The 15,000-nt window shown below is 34.5% G+C and overlaps 2 protein-coding genes across 4 annotated transcripts in view; one reads left to right on the top strand and one right to left on the bottom strand.

Annotated features, from left to right (window-relative positions):
- Nucleotides 1-1,265, bottom strand: part of LOC144960580 (uncharacterized) — a 6,375-nt gene extending 5,110 nt beyond the window's left edge. The window contains exon 1 of one of the 3 annotated variants that reach the window (XM_078893801.1): nt 1,188-1,265. The gene's annotated coding sequence lies outside the window, so the exon portion shown is untranslated. Of the gene's footprint in view, nt 1-333; nt 884-1,052 lie in introns of those variants that run through there. The other 2 variants (XM_078893800.1, XM_078893799.1) reach the window with 2 other exon arrangements.
- Nucleotides 1,266-3,277: 2,012 nt separating this feature from the next.
- The window catches only part of LOC144960623 (uncharacterized), a 116,956-nt gene continuing 105,233 nt past the window's right edge, over nt 3,278-15,000 (top strand). Inside the window, exon 1 of the mRNA XM_078893855.1 lies at nt 3,278-3,310. The gene's annotated coding sequence lies outside the window, so the exon portion shown is untranslated. The remainder of the gene's footprint in view (nt 3,311-15,000) is intronic.

The following is a 15,000-nucleotide window of genomic DNA, read 5'->3' as shown; positions in this document are numbered from 1 at the left end:
TTAATATTATACATCTCACAAAATCTTCTTGGCCGGGTAAACATGTGCCTAATATAATCCTTAAGAGTTTCCCCAACAAAGAATTGTATGTGGTCGAATGTCTGAAAAAAAGTATTTTAGTGTTTCGAAAAATTTCGAACTGACAAGAAATTGTTTATTAGTATTGTTAAGCCCTTGAAAGGAATCTCTAGAGACACACTTAGTAGGTGGATGAAAACGGTATAAGATATTCAGGGATTGACTTTAACATATTTAAACCTCATTCTACAATGTCTGCAGTGGTAGGCAAGGCCATATGTAAAAAAATATGTATATCCAAAAGATTATGCTTACCAGTGGATGGCGCCAAGCAAGCACTATTGCAAAATTTTACGCCAAAACCAATCCAGGTAGAGGAACAAGGGGAAGAGGATAGCTCGATGGAAGCAGTTTTACCTAAACCAGTGGGACATACAACTTAAGGCAGGATTTAACTAGATTTTTGATAATGGTTGTATGTAAACTTAACACTTCGATTTAAAAATTTCGAATTGCTACGAAATAGAAGAAATAGTGGGTTATAATTCACCATTAAACGATTTTATGAAGTTTAATGGTAATTAAGATGCTATAACTGGAACTAAGCAGTAAACTTGGAACGCATCACAGGTATGTATAAGGAGGGTACAGATTTTCGTAAACAGGTGCATGCGTAAGCTACTCAGAATAAAGTGGATGGACAGAATAAAAAATGAAGAAGTATGGAAAAGAACACAGCAGAAACCAATGGGAGAGGAAATAGGAAGAAGACGATGGAGGTGGATTGGACACACGCTTAGAAAGAACGACTCCACTATAACAAAGAAAGTATTGTAATATTATTCTCTCCCCTCATTCTGCTATGATATTCATGGTGTTCATTCAGTCTACAAATCGTTAAAAAGATGACTAGTTCTTCGTCGCTAAAGCCTGATTTCAATACGTATTTCTACTTCATTTCGGAAATAGACTCATAATTACCATTAAAATTAATAAAATTGTTTAATATGAAATATAGCTCGTTTCTTGTTTACTTTAGCGCTTGCGTATGCCTTATAGATAGAACGAAGTTGATGTCACTCATGTCGTTGTTTTTGTTTTTGCCATCCAATTTATGAGTAACTCTTACTAAACTGTTTTAACCAGAATATATAAAAGTTCATGGTTACACGGATTTTTGCGTGCTTTTCCGTTATTCATCCAGATGACAAGTTTCATAGCCAATCGCACGCTATCTATACAATGGCATAATTATTGAATGTACAATCAAATGTTTTCAAGTTTGGAAGCTCTGTTCATTAGGTTAAAAAAATAATGATGAATAGATAATTAAAAATAATGGTACCCGCTTAAAGGTACGATACGCCAATATTAGCGATTAACATTATATTAAATAACAGCGTATTTTCTTCTGTAGGATGTCATTATTCCAACTCCAAAGTTAAACAAGGAAATTTAAGAGACTCAATATACAACACATATTAATTGATAGGGTAGTTTGTCGATAGAATATGTATATACTAATTATTAAACATGGAGTTCCCAGTTAAACAAAAAAAAAAACATGTTGTAAATAAACAAGAATCAAATGATTTATCTGTATAATTAAAATGGTGGTTCGTGATAATTTTTAAGAAAATAACGATACGTTTTGAATTGTTAGCTGTAATTTATTAGACGAAGAGAGATACTTTACTGTATTTGCTTTTATTGACGCCATGAACCATTTATTTGGCTATGAATTTATTGCATTGCATTGGGTTTTTTTGTGTTGGTTTTTTTTTTTTTTTGTTGTTTTGTTTTGTTTTTGTCTTTTTTTTCACTCAAAATTGATAATTCATGTTGTAAAGTGCACAGAGCTTGTGTTTTATACGAGCATTAGCGCTATATAAATGTGTATTATTATTATTATTATTATTATTATTATTATTATTATTATTATTATTATTATTATTATTATTATTATTATTATTACTAGTATTATTATTATTATTATTATTATTATTATTATTATTATTATTATTATTATTATTATTATTATTATTATTATTATTTTTTTATTTTTTTATTTTTATTATTATTATCATCATCATCATTATTATTATCATTATTATTATTATTATTATTATTATTATTATTATTATTATTATTATTATTATTATTATTATTATTATTATCATCATCATCATTATTATTATCATTTATTATTTATTATTATTATTATTATTATTATTATTATATTATTATTATTATTATTATTATTTATTATATATTATTATTATTATTATTATTATTATTATTATTATTATTATTATTATTATTATTATTATTATTATTATTATTATTATTATTCATTATTATTATTATATATTTATTATATTATTATTATTATTATTATTATTTTATTATTATTATTATTATTATTATTATTATTAACAAAACATGAGGAAAGAAACACTACAGGCGAATAGGATAATTTGATACATAGTTGGGGTTGTTAAGGCGTTTCACCTAAATAAATTGAACCATACAATTCAATACCTATCGTTATTTTTCCCCTCGAGCTTCAAGGAGCAACATTTTCATTGTAGTAATTTAGAAGTCGTTAAATTCAAAGGGGAAGAAATAAGTTTATGATGGTAATAATTATAGCTGTACTGACTAGTATAATAACGATGGCAATATGCCTGATCTAGTATCTATTATTATTTCAATCTATTTTTTTAAAAACTTTAATTGATGGTTCTAGCCAACGTGTAATTAATTGCAGGTCTGTTAGCCCAAATTGCTATGGGCTAATTGTTGTCTAATGGAAAGACTCCCAAACGAACGGAAAATATTTTTTATAAAAAAAAAAGGAATATAAAAATAACGCCCTTTCGCCACCACCGTTTTAGATACCGTCGGCTATGGATTCTATTCAGGAATGAATAAATACGAACATATCAGCTTCTAAAAAAGAACATAATACCGAAACACGGAACTTTTCGGGCTCAAACCCCTTCTTCAGCCAACAACAACAAAAAAAAAACAATAAAGACATAAATACATTACTAAATACCAGATAGACGACAGAGGACCTAAAGAATATAATATCTGTCTTTTATATGGAATTTAGTAATATATTTATGTCCTCATAGTTTTTAGTTGTTGGCAGAAGAAGGTTTTGAGCTCGAAACGTTCCGTGTTTGGTATTTTGTACTTTTTTAAAGCTGTTATAGTCATGTTTGTTTATTGATTTTTACTTTCTACAGCTTCTTGCAGCCTAGTATCGTCACGCATTCTATAGATAGTATGCGCTTGGCTAAGAAGCTCATAACATTGCCATCCTAAAGTATAACGGATCAACACACAAAACTGTGTGTATCCATGAACGTTTATAGTCGTGTTAATACAGTTCAGTGAGCATTACTCATAAACGCGGGTGGCAAAAAACAATAACAAAGACCTGAGTGACGTTATCTTCGAACTATCTTTTAAGGAATATCGATAATCCATCAAACATGTCACGTTACTGTAGAACGAGCTTTAGTCTCAATGGGAAATTAGCTTCAGGCGACAATGACTTTTTAAAATTTTTCAAACCTGTGGTTAGGCTTTATTGTGTTGACAACGCCTCTCAGTCGATATATGAATACTACTCACTATGGTTATATTATTATAAAGCCAAGGCAAGTCGTAAATCGTCACTTGCTATAGATAGAATGCGCTTGGCCAAGAAGTTCACAAAATTGCCATCCGGAAGTATAACGGACCAACACACAAAATCTGTGTAACCATGAACTTTTTTAGTCTGGTTAATACAGTTTAGTGAGAACAACTCACAAACGCGGATGGCAAAAACAATAACAAAGGCCTGAGTGACGTCATCTGCATACTATCTATTCAGGGTTGATTGTGTGAGATCTTAGTCGGCATGTATGTTGTCATCGAATTGTTGATTTATTGGCGAAAGCCTAAGATTGAATAAACTTTGAAACCTTTGAAACTTTGTTAAGATATAGCATGACAATGAGACCCAAAAAGACTGGCATTTTGACGTCATTATTTGGTTTTTGTACCGCCTAGTGAGTTGTCGTTAGTAGAGCTCATGGAAACAAGATATTTCAATGGTTGAACTATTGAATACAACCCACGATTTGTTTTCTTTTGTGGCCAAAGACTGGTATTTTGACGTCATTATTTGGTTTTTGCACCGCTTAGTGAGTTGTCGTTAGTAGAGCTCATGGAAACAAGTGGTCCCATTGGTTGAACTATTGAATACAATTCACGATTTGTTTTCTCTTGTGGCCAAAGACCGGCATTTTGACGTCATTTTTTTATCAGTGTCAGGCTATAGATAGTTCGAAGATGACGTCACTCAGGCCTTTGTTATTGTTTTTGCCATCCGCGTTTGTGAGTTGTTCTTACTAAACTGTATTAACCAGACTATAAAAGTCCATGGTTACACAGAGTTTGTGTGTTGGTCCGTTATACTTCCGGATGGCAATGTTGTGAACTCCTTGGCCAAGCGCATCTATCTATAAGTTAACTCGTAGCCATCGTTATGTTATAGCCTGATACTGAAATCCAAAAGGACTGGTAGTTTGACGTCATTATTTTGTTTTTGCCCCGCCTAGTGAGTTGTCGTTTGTTGAGCTCATGTAAACAAGTTATTTCATTGGTTGAACTATTGAATACAACTCTCGATTTGTTTTCATTTATGGCCAAAGACTGGCATTTTGACGTCATTTTTTTGGGTCAGTGTCAGGCCCTAAATTTACACAGGCCACGGATGGTTAAGGATAGCATTACGTTTTGGGCCGGAAAATTATCAAGCCATAGTGAAGTGCAGGTTACTGTACTGTGTAAGTCCTGAAACGGTTACAGGATAACCAATATCATTGCATGGAAAAGGCAGATCTATACAATGTAAGCCCTATCTAAAAGAGACCAATAATAACCATGGAACAGAAAAGGCAGAAGATATGTATCAATGCATAATGTGTCCCAATAAAGTATAAAAACAGAAATGGCCGAAACTGTGTTATTTCGTAGCTATCGTTAAATTATAACCTGAGACTAGAACCTTTGCCTTCGTAAAGTTATGACCTGATACTGGCCAAAAAATGACTTCAAAATGCCAGTCTTTTGCCACAAAAGAAAACAATTCGTGAGTTGTATTCAATAGTTCGACCAATGAAATAACTTGTTTCCAAGAGCTCTACTAAAGACTGGGCGGTTCAAAAGCCAAATAATGACGTCAAACTGCCAGTCCTTTTGGATTTCAGTATCAGGCTATAACATAACGATGGCTACGCTAGAACACTCAAGGACTGGCAGTTTGACATCTTTTTTTTTAGGTTTGTGTAGCGCCTAGTGAGTTGTCGTTCGTAGAGCTCAAGGAAACAAGTTATTTCATTGTGATTGAACTATTGAATACAACTCACGATTTGTTTTCTTTTGTAGCGAAAGACTGGCATTGGGTCAGTGTCAGGCTATAACTTTACGATAGCGATGGTTTTACAATATTCAATGATGGCCGGTTCAGTGACAAATTAAGTATAACGCAGAGAATGCAAAAACTGAAATAAAAATATCAAATTTACATACTTGATATATTACTGGTCTGTTGCACATTTAATCTATTCAGAAAAAAAGGAATACTCACTCCACCACTCAATGGCTATCATCATCACGTTTAACATCAGCTCCACTACCACCAAAAACAGCAACACCACAATCATCATCATCATCATCATCATCATCATCATCATCATCATATTCATCATATTCATCATCATCATCATCATCATCATCATATTCATCATCATCATCATCATCATCATCATCATCATCATCATCATCATCATCATCATCATCATCATCATCATCATCATCATCATCATCATCATCATCATTATCATCTTCGTCGTCATCGTCATAATCATTATCATCGTCATCGTCATAATCACCACCTCATCATCTGAGATTTTATTCGTAAAATGTCCCTGAAATTTGAAACGGAGGCTAGGTAGGCCTGCTTAACACCCTCACACTCTTACCCACAGCAGGCGAAAGAGAGAGGGGATTGCTCTCACACAGTATCCTCTATGTATTAAATGATAATGCTCTCGTTCCACCTTCCCCACCCCTAATTGTTTGTATAATTTTAAAACGTAAAAGTTACCGCCTACGCAATCACTGCCCTACTAGTCCCCTCGATTAAGTGATGGGTGGTGTGCTTAAGATGCTGGTCAAACATTATACGCGATTCCCCATCCGATTCAGCACGCACACACACACACACACACACACACACATATATATAAATATATATATATATATATATATATATATATATATATATATATATATATATATATATATATATATATATATATATATAAACATATATGAGCCAAGGTCAAAAGGTGCCAATTTTTTTTCTCAAAATAAAAGTGACATAATAGTCCATTCCTGTTGCTATATGTGTAGCAAAAACCCAGTACTTAATGAATCAAAGGCCCTTTAGATAACTTAAAGGTCAAAGCAGCATAATATCGTCAACAATACCTATAGATTGTTGGTGTCACCTGTGACCGGTGACACCAAAATGAGACAAAAAACCCAATAACCAAATGATTTTTGTTGAGTATCAAACTTTATTTAGTAAGTTATAGACAAAAAGACACAATCAACAACAATCATAGTACAATAATATTACCAACTATTGGAGAAAATGTTGCTTTTTGGTGTCATCGGTCACAAGCAACATAGAATGCAAATATATTATTTCATAAAAATGTTTGTACATTAACAACAACAACAATATTGCATATGCTTATTACCTGCAATGTTCAGAAACTTTTGGAATAAAATGTTGGGAAATAATATGACCAAAGCATATCTTTTTTAGCGACATTGTGTCACTTGTGACATTAGACCGATGACACCATTACTTATGTCACAAGCAATACCAAATTGCAATTTCGACAATATATCATTAATTTCAGTCAAACCAGTGTAATAACCACAGTTAAATATGGAATTTAATAATATTTCAGAAACCAAAGACTTCAAAAATAAAAATATACATGGAAATTAGAGCATCTGAATGTGACTTGTGACATAACACCGGTGACACCATTACTTATGTCACAAGCAACACCAAATCACACTTTCTTCCATAATATATCATTATTTTCAGTCGAAAAAGCACAATAACCTACTCTAAAATGAAATTCAATATTATTTTAAGAAATTGAATACTTCTAAATTGGATATATACTTAGAAATTAGTAATACCATTGTTGCTATTACTTTGGTCAAAATCGGCACTAGAACGCAATTTTGCCTCAATAAATCAAGAATAGCAACTGAACACATGTAAAAAAGCATGTTAAAATGTAATTCAATGACATTTCAAGCTTTGAAGAACATGAAAACAGAAATACACTAGAAACTTCAAACTTAAGTGTCACCTGTGACATTTTAAGCAATGACACCAATGGTCACAAAAAGTACCAGAAGTCACATAAACACTAGATAAATACCAGCCATGGTAATGAATTCATGTAACCATACCGTAACATCCGCCCTACTGCTCAAATCTGCTAGTTTGTAGTAATTTAGTGTGTTAATAGTAAATCAAATAAAATTTCTTGACAACCCTTCTATTTATCTGGATTCGTCAAAAGCTTGAGTTTTGTCTTTTTCTTGATTGATACAACCCTGAAACATAAAAAATTAGAATTACAAGGAAACAATCAATTGTGTCAAAATCACAGTCCTATGTGAGATGTCATAATATCATATTTGTAAATAGAATAACAGCTGAAAATTAGAATAACAGCTGAAAATATAATTTTTTGGTGGCACTTTGTAATATCCAATATAAAGTGTTGCTTGTGACAATGTAAAATAGCGATGACACCAAAGTTCAACTTACCTTTTCTCCCTGGAGCCACGCTGGAAAGGCAAATGAAAGTGCTGCACTTCAAAGACTAGTAAGAAGGGTGGATCAAAATTGCGAATCGCCATTTAACGAAACAAACTTCCACGTGTTCACGCATGTCGTGTTGCTTGTGACAAATGACACCAAAACCAATAAACCTCAATATCGGTAAAACGGTATACATTTACTCCAAGATTTGAGTTCAGATAGTAAATTTATGCTTTTTTCTCATAATAAAACATTTTATAAAAATTAAACATGAGCTTTAAAGTTTCGTGTCGAGTCTTAGTATTGTGCTGTGTTTGATGACACCAAAGGTCACAAGCAACACCAACTTTTTAAGAACTCTATATGAAACTTATTCAGATATGTAATATACTGCAATTGCGTTTAAACGTAAATTTTGACTTTATACTATCAGTCAAATTTCAATCACGTGAGCTAAAACATCACATTTAATTTCTACATGATTTCTAAAAAGGTGATGCGTTGACCTCGTTTTAAGCACATGCCAAACAGCATTCAAATTTCACTTTCAAGTTGTTTATTTCATATTCTGTTGAACAGAGTATGTTGAGCTATCTCGTTTTATCTCTTCTTCATATTATCAATTGATTACAAGCATTAATCACTGAAAAAAGCCCATAATTAAGTAAAAATCAAATTTTCATAACACTGGTGTCAGGCGGGCACCTTTTGACCTTAGCTCATATATATATATATATATATATATATATATATATATATATATATATATATATATATATATATATATATATAGTATAATATAATATAAATGCCACAAACACGCACGCGTAACACACTAACTAGACGGACACTTAGCACTACGGGGAGAGCGATGGCATCTTTCGATTCCATTCAAGTTCAACAAAAATAATTCGCGAAAAATAATTTCAACTGACCGCAAGGGAATGTCCATTTTGTTTGAGATGTCCATGTTGGTCCCGGAAAACGTTCGAGATTTTTGTGTTGCCAATACTAACAAAATAGAGGGAACAAATTGGGAATTGTACTGATTTTGAAATTTCCGTGATTTTGAGAGTTGCGTGTTCGAGATTTCCTTGATCGAGTGTATCAATCACAATAAGATCAAATCTGGACTGATGTTTAGCCAAACAACTGATTTTTCAAATGAAAATAATAAAGTGAAAGAGGCTGTTACTGCTTTCCCGGCTATTCCAATATATTACGTATAAGACCATAAATATCCTTACTTGCCCCCATTGGACATGGCATAGTCTGATATTAGCTAAGCTCAACTGACCCAGACAGGTAGCTATCATGGACGGTTAATTGACCCTGAGAGTACCATCCACTGATCAATTTTGTTGCTGTGAGCAAGCGTAGATTCCATGTAGTTGTGTAGTAAACATGTGTTCTGATTGGTCGGTAACAAAGCAATCTTATTGGGAGGGGAAAAGCGTTTTTTTAAGAGTACGAGATGATGATGGTCGGGTATCAAGCATCGGTTTCAACTGAAGTTTGTTGCTATAACGGTGTCGCTAGACAGGGGTTTTATTGAAATGTTTGTGGCTCTTTAGGGGTTTTTATTACTATTAATATATAGCAAAAAGTTCGGGGCCAGATGTCAATGTCGCCATCCAGGGGTTGTCGTTATTCAGGAGTGTCGTTATCCAAAGGTTGCACTTTATGTGCTAGTCTCGGGGGCCAAATGAACCCCAAATCAGGAAATAGGACTTTCTATTATTTTTCTCTTTGCAAGTCTCGGGGGCCAAATGGACCCCAAATCAGAAAATAGGACTTTCTATTTTAGTATGAAAATAGGGTTAATATACGAGTATTTATCTGAGTCCCTTTATATTTTCAGGTATCTGGCTTCAAAAGAAAGCCATGTTGATCTGTCGTATCATTTTCGAGTTTGTATTCCCACTGTAAGAGAAGTCACAAGAAAGACGTGTACTATAATATTGAGGGCTTGATACAGCCCTGTGTCATGCCAACCAAAAATCCAGAAACGTGGATTAACATTGCAAATTACTTTTTTTACTAGATTCAACTTTTCCCTTTGCCTGGGAGCAATGGATAAGAAGCATATTCGTATAAAAAAGCCAAGCAAACCAGGTTCCATATACTATAACTACAAAGGGTTCTGCTCCATAATTCTCTTTGCTGATACAGACGCCAATGGGAAATGTGTTGTTGTTGACGTAGGTTGGTGTGGAAGTAACAATGATTTTGGGGTCTTTCAGAAATCAGTGTTTGGTAGAATTTACATACAAATGGAAAACTCGGCATCCGCGCGGAGGGAACTATACCATAAACGGATATAAAATAGCCATTCAGGTTTGTGGCTGATGATCCTTTCCCACTTAGAAACCATATAATGAAACAATATTTCTACAGGTTTTTACACGTGAAAAAGAAATATTTAATAATCGTTTATCTAGGGAGAGAAATGTTGTTGAAGCCTCTTTTGGGAGAATAGATAGTTCGAAAATGACGTCACTCATGTGTTTGTTATTGTATTTTGCCATCCGCGTTTATGAGTTATGCTCACTGAACTGTATTAACCTGACTATAAACGTTCATGGATACGCACAATTTTGTGTGTTGGTCCGTTATACTTCCGAATGGCAATGTTTTGAGCTTTTTAGCCAAGCGCATACTATCTATAGCCAATGGGAGAAGTGGACAATTTTACGACGCCCAACAGACGTTCAGCCAGACTTTGCCAGCGATATTGTCAAGACCATCACGCAAAGTGCTGCACAATTTTCTCATTTTGTAAGAGCCTGAACGTTAACCGCAGTCTGATAACCAGTTATGCAAGTTAAATAGTCTTGCTATATAAATCAGAACAGCATGTTTACGTCACCACGTATTTTATTACAGTGGTATCCGCCTAATAGGACGGCATTTGATTAGTTTGCGGACCATTGCCTATTGGAAATAGGTGGCCGGTCATTTCAAAACGGTATTTTCTTGGACAAACCCGAGTCTGACAAAAAAACAAACACAGAGCAACATATACTAAACGTGCTTAAAGCGCTTTACAAAGTGTCTTTAGCCAACAGCAATACTTAACATATAGGACCAGACTTGTGGCCAGTTAGGTGAAAGGAACGTTTGTTTGTTTTTTCAGACAACGTTGTCAAAAAAAAAACTTGAGCTTTTATATAGCGCAATATCCACTACGCGTGCTCAAAGCGCTTTACAAGGGGTCCCTGGCCAACAGCAACACGTAAAATTTAGAACGGGACATGACGCCTGTTAGGCGATATTACAAATTTTTGTTTGGACAAACACAATGCTGTTAACGGCCAGGTACTCGTTTTACACCTGAGTACGGTGAGAGAATGTGAGTAAAGAGCCTTCTCCAAGGACTCAATTATGCACCGAACGCGAGGCTCGAACGCACGACCTTCCGATCCGAAAGCGAGTGTTATTGAACTAGACCACATAGCCGCACGTTAACAACCTGGTTGTCATTTTACACCCGAATACGGTGAGATAATGATACGAGTTTTCCAAGAACTCAACTATGCGTTTCTCAGAGTGGGTCTCGAACCCTGGACATTCTGATCCGATGGCGAGTCATACCACTCGACCACTACAGAGACGATTCTAGAATTAAAATAACAAGAAATGCAAACAGCATGAATATTATATTTATTCTCAGCTGCATAAACAAAAAAAAAATTATATCTATAGATAGAACGATGTTGACGTCACTCAGGTCTTTGTTATTATATTTTGCCACCCTAGTTTATGAGTAATTCTCACTAAACTATATTTAAACACAGTATATTATTCGTTTAAGGATACACATAGTTTTGTGTGATGATCAGAAATCCTTTCAGATGGTAATGTTGTGATTTTTTAGTAAGCGCACACTATCTATTCTATACATGGTATAACAATAGTGAAAAGAAAAAAACAGATACCAGCATGGATAAGAATTCAAAATGAAAAAAAAAGCATCCATTCTTGTTATTATAATATTATTATGAATGCTTAGGCATATGTGTCAGTGCATGACATAATCAGTCGGAAGGTGAACATTTTGGATTTGCATATTTTCTGAAAGAATATGCTCTCCAGAGCATTTTAATTTTTATTTGAAATAAATCGAGTGATTTTTCATAAAGTTATGATCAGATGTATGGGAAAGATATCCAGCAACTTTTTCTCAGATTTCATACTTTTTCAACTTGACTAGCTGTATAAGTTATTTGAAATGAAATTAAGCTTTGATTTTTTCCAAAAGATGTACAAAAAGTGTTGAATTAATCATGTATGATAAAACTCATTTTGGATAAAAATTAATCTGATTACTAAACTTGGAAATATGTCAGTTCAAACCGTTTCACCATCCGACTGATTATGTCATTCACAGGAACATAAATGTATTATTTATACGGCTATGTGGTCTTGTGGTATGACACTCGCTTTCGGGTCGGAAGGTCCAGGGTTCGAGCCTTGCTCGGCGCATAGTCGAGTCCTTGGAAAAAAGCTCTTTACTCACATTCTCTCACCGTAATCGGGTGTAAATTTAGTACCTGTCCGTCAACAGCGTTGTCTCTGTCGTAAAAACATTTGTAATATCTCCTAACAGGCGTCACGTCTCGTTCTACATGTTACGTGTTGCTGTTGATCAGGGCTCCATTAAAATCGTTTTGAGCACGTTTAGTGGATATTACTCTTTACAAAAGATTGTTTTATTTTTATTATAAACCACAACGGCCCATTTCCACGAACTATTCCCTTAGGTGACGTTTTCTTAATGCGAAAGCCCAATAGGGAATGAGATTAACGGAAGAGTAGCGTCCCTTGATTGGACGTCACCCATAGTCTGTGGACGAGAGACGCATGAGCACAATCAACATGACGTTCTCTCTCTAATAACTTTTCCGTCGGTGAAGTCACAGACTACGGGTGACGTCCAATCAAGGGACGCTACTCTTCCGCTAATCTCATACCCTATAAAATATCTCCGTGCTTTGTTCTTTATTGTTACCTTTAGTGTACCTTCCCTCACCCCTCTCCTTTTCTCTGTAAGCACTGAAATAATTATGTAAAGGAGAGCTCTCCAGTTCTCTGGTGGAAAAGAACGTATATTTACAAATTTGGCCAGAAAACCCGCCCTTCAAATATCGGTTTATTTAAATGACCCTCACCTTGGGACAAAAAAATCTCAAACCTGGGACTTCGCAAAGTCCCAGGTTTGAGAATATTTGCCAAGATGAGGGTCATTTAAATCGACTGATATTTGAAGGGCGAGTTTTCTGGCCAATTTTTTTTAATATGGGTTTTTTTCCCCCAGAGAACGGGAGAGTTAATCTAAAAATAATTAATAATATTAACAATAATAATAATAATAATAATAATAATAATAATAATAATAATAATAATAATAATAATAATAATAATAATAATAATAACAATAATAATAATAATAATAATAATAATAATAATAATAATAATAATAATAATAATAATAATAATAATAATAATAATAATAATAATAATAATAATAAATAATAATAATAATATCAACGTTGCGCAGAATTATCTCCCTTTGATGTTGACGTGCTTGAGCTGTCTGTCTGGTATGTCCGCTGTGTTGGGCTCGAGAAGACAACACGTTTTGATGACGTCACCAGTGTACCGTCGTGTCACGTGTGTTCACGTGTCACGTTTTTATTGTTTTCGTCACAACTTGATTAATTGTTTCCGTTTTCGTCTTCCTGAATAATTCCAAAATGGCTCTTTATTTTTTTTCTTTTCTATATTTTCCCCCCATCCCCACTCCCCCCTCCCCGGGCCACTGGCCTTATAGTGCTTTTATTAAAGGTTTTTATCTTGATGATAATTGAGAGCTTATACATCAACAACAAAAAATATAGCTATGTGGTCTTGTGGTATGACACTCGCTTTCGGATCGGAGGTCATGGGTTTGAGCCTCGCGCTCGGCGCATAGTTGAGTCCTTGGAAAAGGCTCTATACTCACATTCTCTCACCGTACTCAGGTATAAAATGAGTACTTGGCCGTTAACAGCGTTGTCTTTGTCCGAAAAATTGTAATATCGCCTAACAGGCGTCATGTCCCGTCCTACATGTTAAATGTTGCTGTTGACCAGGGACCCCTTGTAAAGCGCGTTGAGCACATTTAGTGGATATTGCTCTATATAAAGCTCGATTTAAATTTATTTAATTTAAAATCCACTAATCATGCTCAAAGCGCTTTACAATGGGTCCCTGACTAACAGCAACATTTAACACAAAGGACTGGACATGATGCCTGTTAGGCGACTTTACAATTTATTTTCCGTCGTAGACAATTCTGTTTTCGGCCAGGTACTCATTTTACACCTGGGTACGGTGAGAGAATGTGAATAAAGAGCCTTTTCCAAGGCTCAAACCCAGGACCTTCCGATCCGAAAGCGAGCTTTGTGTTTTCGAGTGGATATTGCGCTATATTAAAAATCTCATTTAATAGATAGTATGAATGTGACGTCAGTCCGGTATTTGTTATTGCTTTTTGCCATCCGCGTTTATGAGTAATTCTCACTAAACTGTATTATCCAGAGTATAAACGTTCATGGTTACACATAGTTTTGTGTTTTGGTCCGTTATACTTCCGGATGGCAATGTTATATATAGATAGTATGCGCTTGGCTGAGAAGGTCATAACATTACCATCCGGAAGTATAACGGACGAACACACAAAACTGTGTGTATCCATTGACGTTTATAGTCAGGTTAATACAGTTTAGTGAGCATTACTCATAAACGCGGATGGCAAAAAACAATAACATAGGCCTGAGTGACGTCAACTAAGAACTATCTCAAGATAATCCATCAAACAAGATGTACTCATCACCCAGAAGAATCAACCATGTTGTCCATCTGAGCAAATAATCTTCAACAGTCGTAACGTCACTTCCTTCCTAATGACGCATGGTAACTTAGTAACACTGGCTCTAAACTATCGGAACAATGGCGGACGCCCTTATGAAATATTTCTCCAACGAGCATAAAAGTGTATCCAGAGGAGAAAAACA

This window comes from Berghia stephanieae, chromosome 15 (genome assembly GCF_034508935.2).
Source record: "Berghia stephanieae isolate SIO BIC M18660-M18661 chromosome 15, UCSD_Bste_1.3, whole genome shotgun sequence".
Classification (NCBI taxonomy): domain Eukaryota; kingdom Metazoa; phylum Mollusca; class Gastropoda; order Nudibranchia; family Aeolidiidae; genus Berghia; species Berghia stephanieae.
Note: the sequence above shows the minus strand (reverse complement) of the source record. Positions and strands in the feature narration are given on the sequence as shown.